We start from the raw sequence: 14,104 nt of genomic DNA, 5'->3' as shown, positions 1-14,104 counted from the left end.
CTTGAGGTGGGTGCTGCTGGTGTTCGACTTGGTGGGTGCTGGTGCGAGGCAGGTCCGGATGCAGGTGAACCTGCAGGCGTGGCAGCTGAAGGGTCCGTGGGTGCGTCGTGGTGTGGCTCGGTAGCATCCTGGGAATCGGCCGGTGTTGAGTGCGATGAGGGTGGCGGCGGTGTACGTCAGGCGGGTCGGTCGGGGTCCTCGTGGGCCAGGGGTCCTGGCGCGATCCGGTCGCGGACGGGCGCAGACGGGCTTACCTTTGGCGCACCTTCGGCGCTCAATCGGTGCTCCCGCTGCGCGCGTCCGCTGCGCGGTCGCTCTGGGGACGTCATAAGAAGGGAGCCGGTCGGGAGGGTCTGCGGGGAGGCGGGAGCGCGATCCAATCGGCTGTCGGGGGCGGGGCCACGGGCTGGGGCGGCGGGAAACGCTGGAGCCGGCTTGGCGGCCCTCGGGTGGCTGGGGCGGCGGGAAAAGCAGGTGTGGGCTCGGCGGCCCTCGGGAGGCTGGGGCGGCGGGAAAAGCAGGTGTGGGCTCGGCGGCCCTCGGGAGGCTGGTGCAGCGGGAAAGGCAGGTGTGGGCTCGGCGGCCCTCGGGAGGCTGGTGCAGCGGGAGCGGCAGCAGGCACAGGAGCGTGGGGGTGACCAGGCCGAAGGCGCAATATGAATACATTGAAGCATTAATTAATGATAGCAGCTTTGTTTAGTTGAAACATTATAAAAGAAACAAATGATAGAAAAAAATCCCCTACATTCGTAGAGGGACATGATGTGAGGAGCATAAATCAATGAAAGCATTGTAGACCCAGCATTTTTAAATTATAGCATTTTCATGGTAAATTGAGGAGCCCAAGATAAAAAAAAGTATTGATTTTTAATAAATATACTGTGTTTTGTAAATGTATCAATGGTGTCATATGTTTTTGTAGAGTCCAAAGGAAAATATTGGAAGATATTATTGTCTGTTAATCTTGTAGGAATATCTACACAGATTTGAATGTCTTTCGGGTTCTAAAGAAGGTGGAGTTAATCAATAGAAACACCAAGATATGGAATCAACATATATAGATTTCCTACCACTCTTATGTTGTGCAATATAGTAATAAGGAATAACTTATATTCTGTGTATTGAGAAAGTAGAGCAGAGTATCGATGTAACCTGTTGAAAGAGTTATTGGTTGGTATGTTTGTGAGTTAGTGCATCTAAGATCAATAGGTTTTTTTCTTGCTTTGCTGCTTTTAAAATATTTTGATTATATTTAAATGTTTGATTTAATATTATATTTTTAAGCAAAAAATAATAGAATGCGAAATAATGAAAAATAAAAGAGTATAATTTTGATATACGATGATGTAACAGCTTGTGATGTAACACTATAATAAACCGCTCATTCCACTGGCATTTTCTTGCTCCTTGTGCTCCTACAATTATTGTCAAATCAACTGGAAGTTTGTTATTTTGACTGGTAGAGCAGACTGATGGATATTAAGATTTCCAAGTTCTCTATGGGAAGCTGGAGATGACTTGAAAGTCATAACTTCTGACCTTACAAAAATGTGAATGTTTTTCTCGGATTGTTGACCACCTGGGCTCCTGTGAGCATTTCTAGCTGTAAAGTGAGATTAACAAGCATTACAACAATCACGAATTGTGAAAAGTGTGGCTAACAGTTATTGCATCTTGGTTATAACCACTAACCCCAGTTACATGAAGAAAAGACCAAATAGGCAAACCAGGGCTATACTGTTATGCTTCAGCAGTCATTTGCTGCAGGGTTTGTTTCTCCTAAAGTCAGAGCTCTTCAGCTAAATCAGTTCAAGTGAGTCTTATCAAACAAGAACATTGTGGGAGCACACTGCCTTAACATCCCAGTACCTGCCCAACCATGGTGAAAACAAAAAGTAAATTTGTAGAAGTAAGTGTTACAATGCACTGCATTTACCAGAATGCTTCTGAGTGAACTGGACTCTGAGTAATGAACCTGTGCTCAAAGAGTGATCCTCATACTTGAAGACTGTTGAACAGCATTTCCAGCCCCTCTAACTGTAGCTGTTACTCTCAAAATGAAGGACAACTAGCCTGAAGCACAGTGGGGGCTGCTCCCAGGCAGCAGCAGCGAGGTGGGAAGGGGGGAAGAGAGGGAAGTAGGATGGGGTAGAAAAAGCACTTACCTACCGGCCAGCCACCATCTACCGGCCAGCCAGCAGCTATTCTCGGTCCTCTTCTTGGCTTATTCTCTGCAAACAGAAAGCACCAGGACTCACAGGCTCCCTATAGTCAATCACAACTCTGCAATGCAGCACTGTGATTGGTCGGAGTGCTGTGGTTCAGCGCTCAGCCATGGAATGGGAGCCTGGGCATATTTTCCACCTAGGCTGTAATGCAGAATGTAATGGAGAATGCAAGTGTGAATGAATGTTTGGTGGGCCCGACCATTCCTCCTCTTGATCTGCGAGCTGGGCAGATCCGCCCCACCAAGACGCGGCAGCAGGAATAAATAAAATGGTAATATTGTTGTTATTATAATTTTATTTTTCCATTTCTTTCACTGCGAAAAGCAGTTAGGTGACATTCCTCCGCCTTAGTGAGGAGCTGCCACTGTTGAAGCATGAGCTTGTGTCTAGAGATAGTCAGCACTGGCTGCACCAACCACGGTGCAAAAAAAGCGTTTTTCAATTGAAATGGAGTTACCGTGAACAGCATTTACCAGAATGCATCAACGTGAATTGGGTGCTTCAATGTCAAGGTGCTACCCTAGTTTACTTCATTTGAATGCCGATTTTGAAAGACTTATTGTTGTAAATAGGAGTTGCTCTTAAAAGGAGATGTGAACACCTGGAATCTACCTACACAGTGACACTTACAGGTACCGTTCAAATGACAGAATGCTTGCTTTTTATGTAGAAAAACTGATTATGACCAAAGGTTAGTCATTGCAAATGGGATTTGATTCCTACAAATAACTAAATGGCTTTTTGAAATGCTACTGCCAATATTGAGTCATGGACGTAATTTGAGAATTGCTAGACGGATCTCTAAAAAGACAAAGGCTGAAAACAAACTATTTCAGGATGTGCCATTGTTCATAAAAAAATTAGGTCACACTTTACCTTTTCTGAGACTGAATTTTGTAAGAATGGCCTGGCCCATAATGTAGAAAAATGAATTAAAGGAGAGGAAATAAAAAAGGTTTTGATGTTTTATAAATTAATAGTTCAAAGGTAAATAGGGCATGTAATGGAATGCCTTTGCATTTGCCAGATATTAAGATCTTCTGCAGATTTGTCTAATCGAAAGGACAAATTTGCTTACTTATAAATGCAGAGTTGCTTTTCTTTAACATTGTTAAAGGTATATACGTTTTTTTATTCCAAAGAACTTTGGTTCAATAACTATCAATTGTTTTGAAGAAACCTCGTGGAAGCTTAATCAGAAGCATATACAAAGCAAAGTTAACAATTGGTAAAACATCAGATTAATGGTTCGAAGCCCACCACACTAAAATAGAGGCAAGGAGTCCTTTCATCAGATACCATAGTGATCGTACATTTGATCTCAAGACTAGAACGCCAGTGGCGGGCAAACTACTCTGATTCAGCAAAAATCTGTTACAAAAAAGCCCTACACAGCCTACATCAATCCATAAAAAAAGCCAAAAAACTGTTCATCGTATCCTCTATTCAACAAGCGTAACAACCTAGTAAAGAAATTTTTAAAATAGTTCAAACCTTCTTTAAACCTAAGGTTATCGAATCAGAAATCACCCCCTCCTCTAAACTTTGTGAAGATATCTCTGATTTCTTCGACAAAAATATCATGAAGGTTTATGACTCCTTTGTCCCCCCCCCCCCGAGCCGACAGCTATGGCGGACCACAACAATACTGAGTTGCCTACCCCTCCCCTAACTCTTTTCCACTCTATCGCCCACGAGGAGGCACTGAAAGAATTACAAAAATGCAAATCAGGTGCTCCTGATGATCCCTGTCCTCCCAAACTCTGGAAAATGATGTTGGATGCAATTGTGGCACCACTCCTACATATCTGGAACATGTCCATTGAGACTGGCACGTTCCCTGATTGCTGGAAACATGCCACTCTTCTCCCTTTGAAAAAAAAAACCAATGGTGCCCCCGATGACCTGAGCAATCTCCACCCCATCTCCCTATTAGCAGCCCCAGGTAAAATGCTCGAAAAACTAATTCAACGCCACTTTAATAGTTTTATCGAAAAAAGAGGTGTACTACACGAAACACAGTCAGGTTTCAGGGCTGGCTTCAGCACTGAGACTGCCCTCATCGAGGTTGCTGAGTCGATCAGGTGGTTTCTAGATTCAGGAGCATCAGCCACCAACCCCTGGAACCAATGCAAAAAATCTGGGTGTAAGGTGGGACGAGACTCTCTCCTTCTCCTCTCACATACAACATTTCAAGTCAAGTCAAGTCAGAGAATTTATATAGCGCACTACATACCCAGAGGGTTTCAAGGCGCTTAGAAAGGGGAGGAGGATTACTTGTCAAATATCCACGTTTTAAGTTGCTTTCTGAATGCTAGGTGGTTCTGGGTAAGGCGAAGGTAAGCGGGGAGTGAGTTCCATGTTTTAGCAGCCAGGTATGAGAAGGATCTGCCTCCCATGGTGGTCTTGTTGATGCGAGGTACAGTGGCGAGGGCTTGGCTGGACGAACGTAGTTGGCGGGAGGGGGTGTAGAAGGACAGTCGTGAGTTGAGGCATTCTGGTCCGATGTCGTAGAGTGATTTGTGTGCGTGGGTTAGCAGTCGGAAAGTGATCCTCTTATTGACGGGTAGCCAGTGGAGGTCTTTAGGGTGACCAGAGATGTGTTCGTTGCGTGGGATGCCTAATATGATCCTGGCTGAGGCGTTTTGGATTCGTTGGAGCTTCTTCTGGAGTTTAGCGGTAGTGCCCGCGTAGAGGGTCTTTCCGTAGTCCAGTCGGCTCGTGACCAGAGCGTGGGTGACTGTTTTCCTTGTTTCGGTGGGGATCCAGCGAAATGTTTTTCTGAGCATGCGGAGAATGTTGAAGCAGGATGAAGAGACGGCGTAGACCTGTCTGTTCATTGAAAGTGAGGAATCCAGGATGACGCCTAGGTTCCGTGCGTGGTCTGTCGGGATGGGTGCTTTTCCGAGGGCTTCCGGCCACCAGGAGTCGTCCCTTGCAGAGGGGGATGTACCTAAGATGAGGACTTCTGTTTTGTCTGAGTTCAGTTTCAGACGGCTTTGTTTCATCCATTCGGCAACTTCTTTCATTCCTTCGTGTAGGTTAGTTTTGGCGGTGCTGGGGTCATTGGTGAGAGAAAGGATTAGTTGAGTGTCATCCGCGTAAGAGATGATGTTGAGGTTGTGTTGGCGTGCGATGGTCGCGAGGGGGCTCATGTATACGTTGAAGAGGGTGGGGCTGAGTGATGATCCTTGTGGTACGCCACAGATCACTTCGGTGGCCTCGGACTTGAATGGTGGGAGGCGGACTCTCTGGGTTCTTCCGGTGAGGAACGAGGTGATCCATTCAAGTGCTTTTCCTTGGATTCCGATGTTATTGAGGCGTTGTAAAAGGGTGCTGTGGCAAACTGTGTCGAATGCTGCAGAGAGGTCGAGGAGGATGAGGGCGACTGTGTCTCCATTGTCCAGTAGAGTTCGAATGTCGTCTGTTGCTGCGATGAGGGCGGTCTCAGTGCTGTGTTTTGCTCGGAAGCCAGATTGTGAGGAGTCGAGGGATTTGTTGGCTTCGAGGAAGGCGGCGAGCTGGTTGTTGACAGCTTTCTCGATGACTTTGGCCGGGAATGGAAGGAGCGAGATGGGGCGGTAATTTTTGAGTTCGGTGGGGTCCGCTGTGGGTTTTTTCAGAAGGGCGGTGAGTTCAGCGTGTTTCCAGTCTTCCGGGAAGGTGGCGGAGTTGAAGGAGCAGTTGATGACGTCTCGGAGGTGCGGTGCTATGACGGAGTCTGCTTTGTTGAAGATGTGGTGAGGACATGGGTCTGTGGGGGATCCTGAGTGGATGGAATTCATCAGGCGGATTGTGTCCTCAGTGGAGATTGGGTTCCAGTCGTTAACGGTGTTCACGGGGGGAGAATGTTCAGCAAATGGTGGGGTGGGTTGGTTTCCGGGTTGGTTGTCAAAGCTGTTGTGGATGTCTGCAATCTTGTTGTGGAAGAATGAGGCTAGGGAGTCGCAGAGGGCTTGAGAGGGGGTGATGTCGTTGGAGTTGGCCGAGGGATTGGAAAATTCCTTGACGATGTTGAAAAGTTCCTTGCTGTTGTGGGCGTTGTTGTCAAGTCGATCCTTGAAAGCTGTTTTCTTGGCCTTTCGGATTAGTTGGTGGTGAGTGCGGGTGGCGTTTTTGAAGGCGTCCTTGGTGCTAGTGGTTGGGTCTTTTTTCCAGGCCTTTTCAAGGGAGCGGCAGAGTTTCTTGGACTTCTTAAGATCATCGTTGAACCATGAGGCCTTCTTGCTGCCAGGTTTGCTTTGACGTTTTTTCAGTGGTGCTAGGGTGTCGGCGGTGTTGGATAACCATAGGGTGAGGTTGGCGGCGGCTTCGTTTGCGTTAGAAGAGAGGGCTGGGGTGCTTAGAAGGAGCGATGCGGAGATCTGGTCCGTGGTGATTTTGTTCCAGTTTCTTTGCAGGGTAGGTTGGAGGTGGATGGTGGGTTTTGGTTTGTTGTAGGTGAAGTGAACGCAGCTGTGGTCAGTCCAGAGGAGATCCGTAGTGTGGCTGAAGGAGACATGATTGCTGGAGGTGAAGATGGGGTCGAGTGTGTGACCTGCGATGTGGGTGGGGGAAGTGACTAGTTGTTTAAGTCCGAGGTTGGCGAGGTTGTCCAAGAGGGTGGTGGAGTTGCGGTCTTTGATCTTTTCAAGGTGAAAGTTGAGGTCTCCCAGAAGGATGTAGTCTTTGGAGGGGAGCGCGTGTGGGGTGATGAAGTCCGTGATGTCTTCACTGAATTTTGCGCGGGGTCCTGGTGGTCTGTAGAGGAGGGTGCCTCTGAGTGTGGTTTTGGGGTCGATGTGGATCTGGAAGTGAAGGTGTTCGGAGTTAGCGAGGTTGGCGTCAGAGCTGGTTGAGATGCGGATTGATTTCTTATGGACGATAGCGATTCCTCCTCCTGTGTGGTCGGTGCGGTCCTTGCGTGTGATCTTATAGTCTTCAGGGATGGCAATGGTGATGTCTGGGGCGGAGGAAGCGTTCATCCAAGTTTCTGTTAGGAAGGCGACGTCTGGGGAGATGGTGTCTAGTACATTCCATAGGTCAATGGCGTGTCTGTGGACCGATCGAGTGTTGAGAAGGATGCACTGTAGGTGGTTAGGATTGGGAATCTGTGTTGTGGTCGTAGCGGAGATGTTGTCGGTGCCGATGAATTTGCAGGAGTAGCAAGAGAAAGGTCCATGGGTGTGTCCAGGGGCGGCTTGGACGCAGTTGGGGGCGCGACCGGGGTTAAGGGCTAGGAGGGTGGAGGCATCGTAGGTAATGCGGGGGGGCTGGGAGGGACGGGGGCCAGGGGGTATGGCGCTGGGCGCGGTCCAGGCGCGGACGGGCGTAGACGGGCTTACCTTTGGCGCACCTTCGGCGCGGATTGGGCGCAAACGCTGCGCGTAAACGCTGCACGCGGGAACTGCTCTCATATATGGATTGTGGAGGGGGAGGGGCGAGGGCGGCTCAGCTGGGAGGCGGGGCGGGCTCTACAAGACGACAACAACCAACAAAATGGAGGAGGGGGGGAGCACAACAGAGCGCTTGGGGAGAACGCGCTAACACAGCACAGAAATACAATATACGAGTCTAATTGCAATACAATCAAAGCGGCAGCCAGGCAATGCAATGGGTGAAAGTGAGGAGGTAAAATCAGGGAAAAAGCGCTGCTGAACGATACCAGAACGCGCTAACACAGCACAGAAATACAATATACGAGTCTAATTGCTATACAATCAAAGCGGCAGCCAGGCAGAGCAATGGGTGAAAGTGAGGAGGCAAAATCAGGGAAAATGCGCTGCTGAACGATACCAGTACACGCCAGGGGCACTGGGAGCGACCACTCCGGCCAAAGCGAAGAGCGAGTCACCACAGGATGCCACTAAAAACTCCGAAACCTCCGAAAATTTCTCTCCCTTCTACCAATTGATTGTCGAAAAATGGTTGTCCATGCGACAGTCACATCCAGACTGGATTACTCAAATGGCCTTTACCTTGGTCTGCCGAAATATCTGGTACAACGCCTGCAGAGCGTGCAGAATGCGGCTGCGAGATTGATAAAGCGCATTCCGTTTAAACATCATATCTCTCCGCATCTGCACGAGATGCACTGGCTTCCAGTGGCGAGCAGAATATAATTCAAAGCTCTCACCCTGGCGTTTAGAGCACAAAAAGGGACATGTCCCAACTATCTAAAACTCCGACTTCCCCGTTACCATCAAGAGAGACACCTGCGATCTAACTCCCGGTTTCAACTAGCTGTCCCACGAGTTAGGAGAGCTAGACTTGGTGGCAGGTCTTTTTCTGTTGGCACGGCGAAACTCTGGAACTCCCTCCCCTCTGCCATCCAATCTGCCACGTCAGAAGCTAGTTTTAAGAAACTCTTAAAGACTTGGCTCTTTTTGCAGAAAGCCTAAAAATGTCACCTTGTAATCCACTCTGCTGCTGTAGTTTCTTTTCAGCGCCGGGACACCTCCTTGTGAGGTAGCTGTTCGATCTAATCAAGAATCTGTATTATTATTATTATCTCTTCAAGGTGGAGTTCTGGACTTTTTGGTTCCGTCCAGAGGTGTCAGGGTACAACACCCAAAGACCCCGGAGTCCCACCTGCCTTGGTGCACAAATGAACAGAAACACGGGCTTCTCGATGGTGGCGTCAAAGACCAAAGGTTTATTACTGCAGGGACACAGAAATCGCAGAATCTACACACGGGCAGAAACTAAGAGACTGTTCGATTTGTACAAAGTGGGTTGCTCCTTATATACCAAAAATTGTGCTCTAGGCAAATATTTCACATGTCGGTACATTCCCAAACCTTTTGTGTCTCTAAACAATAAATATTTGGCGTTACACAGGAACTGTCGATAATATCTGATACCAAACATCACGAAGAGGGGTTCCCACCAGTCCATCACAATCCCTTGTCAATATTGTATTCAAGAGCCGGACCGCCTCATCGTAAAGTTCGTTACCTCCCCCTAATAAAGGCCCAGAAGGAAAGGAGCAGAGCCAGGTGCAGGAGGTAGAAAAGCGGGATAAGAGATGTTTGTGGGTTGTAAATGGGCAAGGCTACCGGCTTCGGCCGCCTAATCATGATCAGGTACAATGGACACGAAGACCAGTTTGGCAGGACTGGCCTCGGGCAGAGGAGGCAGCCTTTGTCGAGTCATGCAGCTACAGCGTGATCTGGTTTAAGGTGCACGTGTCATGTAAGAGGTGAATCTCCGGCTAAGGCTACGTGTCCTTAATCAAAGTGGAGTGAATGAAGTGATCAGAGGCTATTGCATATGTGAGGGCAAGGAAACACAAAATGGCGGCCAGCCACGATCTAAGATGGATGCCGTGTGTATATCAGAAATGTGTCAGTGGAAGGAGTGCTCTTGCTCGTAGCGTAGCGGAAACACTAGGATATACTAAATGGATCATTTGCGGTTCACTGATACCACTTTTATGTATTTCCGACAAACTTGAAAACACGGGTTCAAGTCGTCACGGAACCGTCACGGAACCTCAGACCCTCCTTTTGCCCTTACATAGGCAATTACTCAATCTATGTCTGAATCTAGTTCTATGCTCATCAGGTCAGTGACATGCTGTTGTATCATCATCCTTTCTCGTGTCTTTTCTCCAAACGCAGGTGGTTTTCTGAGACAAGTTGCAGCACAAAGACTACACAGAGCAGGACCACACTGGATAATCAGACAACATGAGAATAGGAATACTAAGATGACACCAATGACCATTAGAACCTTCCATCCCCACGCTGAGATCAGAGTCCAAACCCACTCCATGAAGGACCAGTTTCCCTTGTCTACATGTATTGAGTCCGAAATCTTGTGCAACTTAGAGATCGCCTCGTAAACTGTTGGAGCATTATTAGGAATAAAGACACAGCAGCTCGATTGGATCATTCTGCATACCCCACCTCGATCTGCAAGTATAACATCTAGAACCATACGGTTCTGCAATGTCATGAGTCTATCCGCCTGAAGCTCAGCTGTCAGATTGCTAAGGGCACCAGCAGTTTCGGTAATAGTAGATTCAACTACCCGTGTTAGCTGGCGTATGTTTCTACTATTGGCCATAGGCCCCCAGAACGGAAGGAAGCCTTTGAAGAAGTCTCCAGCTTCCTGACCAGCGGTATCTTCCTTGCTGAAAACACCTCTAGCTACTCTTGTTCTGTGGTAATCCGGTGAAGCAGTGTATGTCGGAGGCAACAATCGGGCGATATAACATGATCCTGAGAAGTCGGCAGGCAACCATGTATAAGCTCTGTCTCGACAAATGAAGTAGGTACCCCTAGCAGTGAGGAAGGCAGGGGAAGAGTTAGCCGGAAACACATAAGTCTCTATGCACTCACTCCTCCCTAGCTGAGCTCTCGGATTTCTCCCATTACCTTGCAAACAGACCTGACCTCGGTGAGGTACGACCCAGATTGGAGTTGAGCTTTTACGCTTGCTTTCTCCTAAACTAAGGCGATACTCTGAAGTATTCCAACTCAAATATACTCGCAATTCGTCTCTAGGGTAAGATGGAGTATTATTGACGTCCTTGACCATGTCAATAATTCCCTGGACTAAGGCTTTGTTGGCAGAGTTATATTTAGTGGAACGTGGTGGACGTGGAGGATAGGTTTCAAGGGCATAAGCAAAGATGGTTTGGAAGGCCTGAAATGATCCATTATAGCTGTAGGGCAAAACCAAATAGGGAATACCTTTATCCATAGTGTGAGGTATCAAGCCACACACCCAGCAGTCTGTAGTGTTAACCACCAGTTGGTGTTGGTGCAAGAGCTGCACAAAAGTGTTATTAATGAATTCTGAGCGTCGAGCTTGCTCATGTTCAGGAAACGAGTGAAAAGAGTGTATAGAAGAAACAGTAGAAATAGCTGGATCAAGGGGAGGCACTGTAGAAACTGGCACAAAAATCAAATTTATACTAAAGACAATTCCACCCACCAATGTTGCTAAAACAATCAAAAATGTAACGGCACATTGCATCAAGAAACATTTGCTGTGAAGAATTCTATTAAGTCTGTTTCTGCGAACGTAGATCACATTTTCTCGTTGCAGCGCAGGAAGTTCCATCTTCTACAATCCGCTCGCGACCACTGATGATGTGTACGTAGATGAAAATGCCTCTGTCAGCCCTGGGAGTTCCCAGAACTAACAGAAAGATCGACCTTGTGTCAGACCCCTGCAAATTCAAACTAGGCACACAGCCACGACCCTACGGCTACCCAGACGGCAAGGCAATTTTTAAAAACAATAAACAATAGCAAACTTCCTGGCTGAAAAGCAAAAGTTCAATATATATATATATATCAAAATCACAATATGCAGTTGCCTGCTTTATTTGTCCGTTTTATGGCTTCTAAGGTTGTATCTCTTCTTTGCTGGTACTGTTTGATCGGAAAATAGTGTATCACTAGCAGCTGTTGTAGAGTTTAAGTTCGCAGATAGCAAAGTTTCTTTTGATGCTGGAGACAAATGTTCAATGTTCAAAGCAGTCTTTTCAGGAGGAGAGTCAAGTTTCAAAGTGTCAGTAATCAAATCGGCATCGCTGAAAGGGACAAAATGTCGGAGTTATTTCAGATTCGGAGGCACCAATTCCCTTCTTCACCCAGTCGTCGTAGGGCAGCGGCAGTGGAACACGCTTTACGTGAGAAGCGTGGATCCAGTGCTTGCGACCAGCAACACGTACAGCTGTCCTCGTCGCCAGCAGGACCTGGAAGGGGCCGATGTAGCGAGGCTGAAGATTCTTTGTCCTCGCAAAATTTCTGACCACCACGTGGTCGCCGGGTTTCAGCTGATGCCCTGGACTCTCCGGAGGTTTTGGCAAAGCATCAAAGACCTGTTGATGAATAAGACTTAATTTAGCAGTCAAGTCGTAAAGGTAGTCTATCAACATAGGATATTCAATGGAGCAAAACTTTTTAGGCCTTGGCACACCCCAGATATTTGCTGGGCGGCCAAACACAATCTCATATGGAGAAAGCCCTATTCTAGAATGCACTGTTGCTCTCGTTGATAACAAGGCCAAAGGAAGTGCGTCTGGCCAAGCCAAACCTGTGGATGCTTGTATTTTGGCTATTTTAAGCTTGAGGGTGCCATTGTAACCCTCAACTAAACCAGCAGACTGGGGATGGTTTGCACTATGGAATTTTTGTTTCAATCCTAGACCAGCACACACACTCTGCATAACTTTCCCTATAAACTCACTTCCGTTATCTGACCATACAATCCGTGGCATTCCGTACCTAGGGAAAAATTCTTTTAGAAGAATTTTGGCAGTTGATAGAGCAGTGTTGTCCTTTAGTGGGTATGCTTCTATCCACCTGGAAAAAGCACAAACTACCACCAGGACGTATTTTAAATTGTTGCAACGTTCCATGTGAATGAAGTCTAACTGAATCACTTCAAAGGGACAGGAAGGAGGAGCAAAATGACCAGCCGGAGTTGGAGTTCCCTTGCCAGGATTATGCATCAAGCACACCATACAATTTTTCACCACTCTCTCTGCACACTTACTGATTCCCTCATTCTTCCAGACCGGAGCTAACATTTTACATATCCCTTTAGAACTTATGTGCGCCACTCCATGCGCCATCGTCACTACTGCAAGCACATACGCATCAGGCAACATCCAACGCTGCTGTTCTGTCAAATCGATCCAACATCCATTCGAGTCCAATTTGCCCGTACTTTCTCTCCATACACGTTTCTCTTCCTCAGTCGCTTCTTTCTGAATCTCTTTCACACTTTCCATAGTGTCCTCACACATTCCAGACTCAGCAATCCATCTTGCAGACGTAGCAACATACATTCTACTCATCATGTCTCTAGCTGTTTGTTTAGCGGTTTCATCAGCAAAGGCATTTCCCCGACCAACATCATCCGTGATCGCTTTATGAGCACTGCACTTTACAATCGCAACTTCAGTCGGTAAGGTTAGAGATTCCAACAAGTCGTTAACCAGCTGACCATGTTGAATCTTAGTCCCATGGGACGTAATGAAACCCCTTTCTCTCCACAACCGGCCAAAACTATGGGCCACGCCAAATGCGTACTGACTATCTGTAAACACATTCACTCTCTTTCCCTCAGCTAAAACACACGCTCTCGTAAGAGCTATTAATTCTGCTGCTTGGGCAGAATTCTGACTCACTCTCGCAGTCTCCACAATCGTCTTCAAAGTCGTTACCGCGTAGGCAGCAGTCACGTCACCATTCTCCAATTTAAAACATGACCCGTCCACATACAGCGTACCATCCGGGTCGGATAGGGGAGTATCCCTCAAGTCGATGCGACCTTTTGTCTCTTCCTCCGTTTTGAAATAGCAGTCATGTGGCTCAGAATCACTCGACTCTTGATCAGTCGGCAACAATGTTGCTGGATTCAATACATTGCATCTTTTGATCTGAATATGACTCGCTAATAACGTCAGCTCGTAACCAGATAATCTCGCACTAGTAAGGTGTTGTGTCTTCGTTCGGTTCATGAGTGTATCCACTGCATGAGGAACCATGACCACTAGCATATTGTTCATCACCAAACCAGCAGATTGTCGAATGGAAGCTGCAGCTGCCGCTGTAGCCCTCAAACAACTAGGCAATGCTCTAGCTACCGGGTCTAATGTTGATGAGAAATACGCACAAGGGCGTTGTTTATCACCAAACTTCTGTGTCAGAACACTCAACGCGCAACCTTCTCTTTCGTGAACGTAGAGCGTGAATGACTTACTGTAATCAGGTGTACCCAATACAGGAGCTGAACACAGTGCTTTTCGTAACTCAATAAAACTCTCTTGACATTCATCAGACCATGGCACCGGACTCGGAACATTTTTCCCAGTCAAAGCTACCAATGGTTTCGCTAAAAGTGAAAAATTTGGAATCCACTGCCTACAGTAA

This window comes from Lissotriton vulgaris, chromosome 8 (assembly GCF_964263255.1).
Source record: "Lissotriton vulgaris chromosome 8, aLisVul1.2, whole genome shotgun sequence".
Taxonomy (NCBI): domain Eukaryota; kingdom Metazoa; phylum Chordata; class Amphibia; order Caudata; family Salamandridae; genus Lissotriton; species Lissotriton vulgaris.
This window is presented reverse-complemented; position numbering follows the sequence as displayed.